At 49.2% G+C, this 7524-nt stretch overlaps 1 pseudogene; it reads left to right on the top strand.

Annotated features, from left to right (window-relative positions):
- Positions 1-5819: 5819 nt before the first annotated feature.
- Positions 5820-7035, top strand: LOC120843122 (annotated as a pseudogene).
- The last annotated feature ends 489 nt before the right edge of the window (positions 7036-7524 follow it).

The following is a 7524-nucleotide window of genomic DNA, read 5'->3' as shown; positions in this document are numbered from 1 at the left end:
CAGAGTAGCACTCACACCACCATGCAGAATGCGAACATGCGTGTGCTCAACGAGGAGCTCCGTGAAACGGCTGTCTCCCGGAAGTAGCACCGGAAACTTGGTCTCGTCGGGTGCCGAGGCATTCTGCAGTCGAGTCTCAACGCGGATCACACCGTCTTCATCCAAGAAAGGGTGCAGGTCCCGGATACGCGAGCTCGACTGCAGGCGGTCACCGGCGACGAGGCTTGCTTTTTCTTCGCTGTATAGCTCTCTTCCTGAATGTGTTTCGTCCAGTATCTCTCTGCCTCCTCCAATTCATTGGTGGACAGAGAGCCGCTGACTCTTGGACCCTTGCCTTGCAAGTTTTTAATGAATCGCATGATCCACGCCGTCACCCTCATTGCCTTGAGCCATTTGCTGTAGTCTGTAAGCACGAGGAGAGGCTCTTGTACGGTTGTCTTGGTGTGCAGCACTGTGCTTTTGCTTCTTAGCTCTACGTCAGCATCCGGAACCTCGCCGTTCATCTCTCTTCTTTGAGGCCAGAAATCTGGATCACGTGACAACCACTGCGGGCCCTGCCACCACAATTTGGAAAGGGTCAGGTTGGAGGCGGGTACTCCTCGGGTGAGCATGTCCGCGGGGTTGTCCTTCCCCGAACAGTGTCGCCACTGAAGGGGGTCGGTATTGCTCTGCATCTCCACGACCCTCTTGCACAGAAATGGCTTCCATTTGCTTGCCGATGCCTGAATCCAACTGAGGGTGATGGTGGAATCTATCCAAAGGTGGCATTCCCGGTCGGGCAAATCCAATGTCTCAATCAAGAAAGCCATCAATCTTGATCCGATTAGAGCGCCAAGGAGCTCCAGACGTGGCAAAGTCATTTTTTTCAAAGGTGCAACACGTGCCCTGGGCATCACAAGCCGTACGCTGGTGCTTCCGTTAGTGTCCTCAACTCGCATGTAGGCCACAGCTCCGTACGCCTGAGTGCTTGCGTCCGTGAAAACATGAAGTTGTCTGGACTTAACTGCTCCCTCTGTCACCAAGAAGCATCTGCCGACCGAGAGAGAGCCAAGTTCGGCAAGCTCGCCACACCGTGAAAGCCATTCCTAACGCAAATCATTTGGCAATGAGGTGTCCCAGTCGATTCCTCTCTCCCAAATATGCTGAAACAAAATTTTGGCTCGGATGCTGTATGGAGAGAGCAGTCCCAAAGGGTCGAAGAGCCTCGAAGTGGTCTGAAGAACGAACCTCTTCGTATCCATTCTTTCTTCGACGAAGTCTGACAGTGACTGTAAGTTCACCTGAAGATCGTCCTGTTCAGTGTCCCAAAGAATTCCCAGTACCTTTGTCAGACCTGACGATTCAGCACACGTAGACGTCTCGTCCGCTGTCTTTTCAATGTGACACTTGAGTTCTTTTGAGCTCGTCGACCACTTTTGAAGCCTCAGCTTTGTCAAGTATTTCCGTGGAGTTATCGTAAAGTTTCTGCGCCTCTTCGTATGATGAGACACCCACAATCAGGTCGTCAACATAAAAAACACCTTTCAAGGTGCATCGCCGTTGGCTTGGCTTCTCCTTCGACCGAACGCAGGTGATGCTGCAATGTCGCTGTCAAGAGAAAAGGGCTTGCAGTTGACCCGAAAGGAACTTTTGTCATTCGAAACTCTTGAATGGGAGGCAATTCTTCTCCAGAAACGGGAGGGCTGTCAAACCACAAAAAACGAAGAGCATCCCTGTCCTCGGGTCTCACGCTGATTTGAAGAAAAGCCTTCTGAATGTCAGCTGTTATACTCCGTTTCACCTTATGTTGTACCGCAGAGAAGCCTAGAAGCGCGAGCTCATAGCGTTGGAAGCAGCTTTTAACGCACGAGAGCTTGTGCCGCCGAGACGTGCCATAGAGCAAGGAGCTCGCGCTTGTAGCCTTTCCTGCGGTACATCATAAGGTGAAACAGAGTATAGTGCTATCCTGTGACAACGGAAGTTCACCAGGATCTTCAGCAGGTCGTTGTTTAGATTAGGTCCTTTCTCCAGATGGTCGTTCAGCGAGAGCTCTCCTGTAGTGTGCGAAGAGGCATCGAAAACCACTCGCAACTTTGTAGTGACTGAAGCTTCTCGGATAACAGCTCTGTGTGGCATTTAGTACACATTTTCCTTTTCGTTGGTTTCTTCCGTCACTTTCTCTGCGTGTCCGTCGTTTAGGTATTGCCCCATAACAGAGTCGTACTTCAGAAGAAGTTCTTGGTATCGAGCCGAGCGATGGCAGAGCCCTTGCAGTCTCTTCTCTGCCACCTTTCTGTTATTGCCGAGATCTCCGAGGTTCTGAGATTTCCAAGGAAGAGCAACTTGGTATCTTCCATCTGTCATGGTGATGGTCTCCTCAAAACCCCGTAATACAGACTCGTCGTGAGCAGAGTTGGTCGTTGAGTCCTTGATGCCGAGGTTTTCAGTTCCCAGAACTGCCGAAGGGTCGAGCTTACTTCATCGTCGCCCGTTGCACCGGCCCTGAGCACGCACACGTTGCTGCTTTGCTTTCGTCTTCGGTTCTTCGAGGTCACGGGGCCCTGAAATGTCCATCCCATTGTTGTTTTCACGGCTGAGAGACACCTGTTGTTTTTATTCCAGCATACTTCATGCTCCAACAGCTTTCCAAGCTGATCTGCTCCAACCAGAAGGCTGATTCCACACTCTCTCTGAACGCCTGGGAAGATCAGCACATCCGCTAGATACCTTTTTTCTTTCGCGATTTTCTGCACGAAGTCATTATTCATCGGTATCAGATCGATGTCTTTGCATATGACCGGTACCTCAATCGCCTCGATCCTGTGCTTCTAATTGTCGTACTGACTTTGAAGTTCGATTTCGACCAATCTTCGCTCGTGCCTTTCGCTGACCCGGACACTTCCGAACGCGTTAACGCTCAGATCCACTTTGCCAATCACCTTCAGTTTCAGCTTTTTTGACACACCTTCTCTAATGAAGGTTCTCTGACTGCCGTTATCAATGACGCCTCTAATGTAACAGCAAAAGTTAAACCAATTAACAAGGGAAATCATCGAAGCCGACAATATCATACGACTAGAGGAAAAATGTGTTAGTACGTCGTCAATAACATTATCACGAGAAGAGATTAATTATTTAGCCGCGAATTAGCCTAAGCGTTAGACAGGAATTTTTACTCTTATGTCGTCTTTTTCTATTTGCAAATCGTCTAAAATCTGAAGAAGTAGAAGCCGAAGTAAAAGACAAAATACAAAGTTGTTAGTGAGCGCTGTGTGAAAGGAGTGTTCTTTGGGTGTGTGAATGCTTGAATGACAGTTTTTTGGGTGCGCTAAACGTCGACAAACATTCATTTTTTGTCATGAAAAAAAAAATTGGGTTGTGTGTGTGTTTATACAGCCTAGAACTTGGTCTGCCTCACAGGGGCGACGAGTCTCCCAGCTGTAGATGAGAAATTTAGCCAGTGCGGTACAGCCGCTAGCCTGGGGTCTTTAACATGCATCACGCAGTAGTGATACACGACCGCACGCCGGTACGATGCTCATCCAGATCGAAACGGGCAGGGGTGGGGCTCAACCCAGGATCCCTGGGTTCTGCAGCGCGAGCTTTCGCTCCACGTGCTCCGAGCTGGTGTGCGCTATACTTCGTCTCACCCTATAGCATGGACTAACCGTGAAGGCTGTGCTAGCGCGAGCGGCCAGCCTTGACTGCCTTGACTAGAGCACTTGCTGCACGAGCGCTCGTGCAGCCGCCGCGGCTTCATTCAAAGCGACTAGCTCGCGCTTTTTGCAGGCGCGGCTAACAATAGTCCATACGAAGGTGAGACGAAGTATAGACCACTCGGCCACCGATCCCCCCCTTTACTTTTTCTTTTTTTTTTGTGTGTCATGAGCCAGCTTAACACCACCTAGACAGAAGGCCTCCGCATGGTTTCCTCTTCCTCTATGAAACGTCATCACAGTCGGATCGCGCTCGGTCGGCTATTGGACCCGAGCCCGACCTTCGACGCGCTGATTGGCCACGAGCCGCAGCCGAACACTGACGCAGCACTCGTGCCCAATCTCTCGCCTCGATCGATCTGACTATGATGACGCGTGTGGAGGCCTTCTGTCCAGGTGGTGTTGGCCAGCCGCGGAACGTCTGCAAAAGCACATCGTCGTTGTCATCACAACTTCCGTTTGTTTTAAAGCTGTGTGAATACTCGTGCTATTCACTTCGTCTCTTCCGACTTCAGGCATCTTTTTTGCATACCGCGGGTCGCGCATAGTTGTGGCATGCCTGCCCCTGCAGGTACCGCATGTTATCTTGCGGCGGCAAGTTCTTGCCCGGTGTCCTCGTGTCGTGCATTTAAAGCACCTGCCATCTTTAGACAAGCGTGTCATCTTTTCTCTGAGGCTCAGTTGATGTTTGCATTCTACGGTTTTGTGCCCACTAGAATTACAGAAAAAGCAGTCATTTGAGACCAGCTTGCTGTGGAGAGCCATGGAGGTTGGAAGGACCTTTCCTTTAGGAGCTGAGCGTCGTTCTTTGTTTTTCTGAGCGAACACACCATGTCCGCTACGCTCTCTGCTTTCAACTTCGACCGACAGGAACTCCAAAATATTTTTAGCGTCCCCTCTGATGTCTCAGCTCCCACTGGGCCGTTATAGCTTCTGTGTCGATGGTAAGCTACAACTAGGTCACTGGGCATCGCCTTCAAAAGAACGTCGCACAACATCGACGAGTAGGACGCCGAATGTACACCCAGTGATGTCAACCCCCGAATATGAGTCTGAACATGATCATGTAGCTTTCGCAATCCAACGACATCGTCCATGGGGACCTCACCTGGTGTACCGTTCTAAGCTTGTTCAGATGCTCCCGCTCGAGCTGGGTCTTATCTCCAAACCTCTTCTGTAGCAGCTCCATCACCTCGACGTAACCTTCCTCGGTTGCTACAAGTCGAGACAGAGCAGAGGCGGCCGTTCCGGTAAGTTGAGATCGCAAATAATGAAATTTCTCAACATTCGACAAGTTGCTATTATCGTGCACCGTCGCTCTGAATTGATCCCAAAATCCTTGCCATTTGCTGAGTTCTCCGTTGAAGGTGATCATTTGCAGCTTAGGCAGTCTGGTACCGCTTCCGGTGGCTCAATCCCGATACAGCGAGTCGTCTGTGCGCGACGTCATGGGGCCGTTCTTCATTCGGTCGATCTTAAGTTCCAACTGCGCCAGTGAGGCGATCGCCGTGTCCTCGCACTCCATCACGGCGTCGCACTCAACACTGAGCTCCTCGGCAGGCACCAAAGGCTCTAATTCTTCATTTAGCTTCACGAGCTCGGTGTTGCTCAGTTTCAATCTTTGGTAAAGCACGCTAAGAGCCTCAACGTCTGGTTGAGGGGATGCCAAAGATGCTCTTACCTCGTTGACCAAACGAGTGTTCTGGGCCCTCCTTGATGCTCGTCGTACTTTCAGGCATTCCATGGTCTTGTTAATCCAATGGTCTCGTTAACACAACGTTCTTTATCTTCCCGGGTTTCGGCACCAAATTATGTTGTAGAACCAGATTGGACAAACTGAACAACTGTTTATTAAATGTACACACTGAAAGTAACATTGCTATAAAGACAGTTTCGAGCAGAAGACGCGTTAACCGCGTCTTTCCTTTAGGAGGACTCAACACAAAGAGACCGAGCCACACCCCGGCAACCCAGAAATTTCCCCGTTTCTCTCTTTCTTGGTCATAAAACAGTACGCCGACCACGTACACTAAACACACTCCTAATCCCCGTCTTTGGGTCGGGTTTCCAAACTCCGTGCCCCCTCGCCGCGGCTCAAGTGCACGACACTCTTTTCGGCCCATACTCACGCTGCTCCATGTACCAGGTGCTGATTTGGATTCTCGCTGTCACGGCGAATTCCGTCGGGACGGCGGCAGCCCCAATCTACGAGTCATGGCCAGCGACGACCTTCTTTTCGTCAACTCATCGTCCCCTCGAGCCACCGGATTTTCCAGAAAAGTTTCTGTGTCATCTTGAAGACCGACAGATGGCCAGGCATTGAGGGACGTTTCCGGATCCGCTGCTCCGTTGCCATAAAAGGGAGCTACTTCGCCTTCAGCCGCTGGGGCACGACACTCTTTTCGGCCCATACTCACGCTGCTCCATGTACCAGGTTAGTTATTTAAATCATTCAAAATGTTGCCGAACGAGCAATGTAATGCTTCTCAGAGTGTCGTGCCCAATCGACAAACGTGTGCTTTGTAGATACATGCATTTTGCTGGCTCTTGGGTGATTGCTACATTGATGTCTTTGTGCTGTGAACTATCGTTTTCGTTTTTTGAGACCTTGTTGCTTTTGTCGGGTGACGTGGAGCTAAACCCCGGTCCCATGACTAAGGCACAGATTGAACAGCTTGGGAAAATTGAGACCATTTTGTTGGAATTGCAATCTGGTCAAATGACTGTTTTGGGAAAGTTAGCTGGTATTGAGGCAAAACAAGCTGATCTTGAGAGGAAGTTTGATACCATAAGCTTGAAAACTAGTGATATTGAAAAACGTGTTTTGCAGATTGAAGGAAGTGGCAGGAAATTAGAAGCAAAATTAGATGATCTTGAAAACAGAAGCAGGAGGACAAATTTGGTATTTTTCGGAGTTCCCGACAACTCTCGCAGTGAAACGTGGGAAGAATCGGAAAGGCTGATCACAAAAATCTGCAAAGACGTGTTATCGCTCGATGTTTTAATTGAAAGAGCCCACCGATTGGGGAAACACAAAGATGGGAAAAACAGACCAATTGTAGTCAACTTCCCGGGTTGGAAGGTCAAAGAGTCTGTGTTGCGAAGTGCTTTTAAATTCAAGAATACTTCATTCAGTGTCTCCGAGGATTTTAGTCTTGCAGTTTAAGAAAAGAGGCGTCAACTTTGGAATTATGCGAAGGAGAAAAGGCAGAACAGAGAGAACAAGGTTCATTTAAACCACGATAAACTGGTTATCAATGGACAGACGTTTATCTGGGACAGCGAAAGGAGACAACCTATTTTATATCGGGCGCCTGGCCAACCAAGAGAACACGAATGACGGGTCGGAAAGCCTAAAGATGGCCCAAGCAATCATGAGGCTACAGCTACAAAACAGGCGCCTTCAGTACTATTGGTAAATTGCCGTAGCATCAAAAATAAAGTAGACGAGTTTGCACTTTTGTTGGAGACCCTTAAACCTGAAGTTGTTATGGGGACGGAGTCTTGGTTAGATGATACTGTTAGTGACGCTGAGGTATTTCCGGCGGGTTTTACAGTTTATCGCAAAGACAGACATCGGCACGGTGGGCGAGTTTTTCTACTAATTTCTAATAGATGGACTAGTCATGAACTGGTTTTCGAAAATGCTACCGAGTCTGTCTGGTGTCGGGTCTTTTTCCCAAGGGGAACTGCTCTCGTGTTCGGGACATTCTACCGCCCCCCTGATAACAGTGAAACTTCAATTTGTTTGCTCTGTGACATGTTATCAATGATTCCTGACAGTGTTTTTCTAGGTGGTGATTTTAATCTGCCAGATTTTAACTGGTCT

Source organism: Ixodes scapularis, unplaced genomic scaffold (genome assembly GCF_016920785.2).
Source record: "Ixodes scapularis isolate PalLabHiFi unplaced genomic scaffold, ASM1692078v2 PGA_scaffold9__187_contigs__length_104089568, whole genome shotgun sequence".
Lineage (NCBI taxonomy): Eukaryota > Metazoa > Arthropoda > Arachnida > Ixodida > Ixodidae > Ixodes > Ixodes scapularis.
This window is presented reverse-complemented; position numbering and strand designations above follow the sequence as displayed.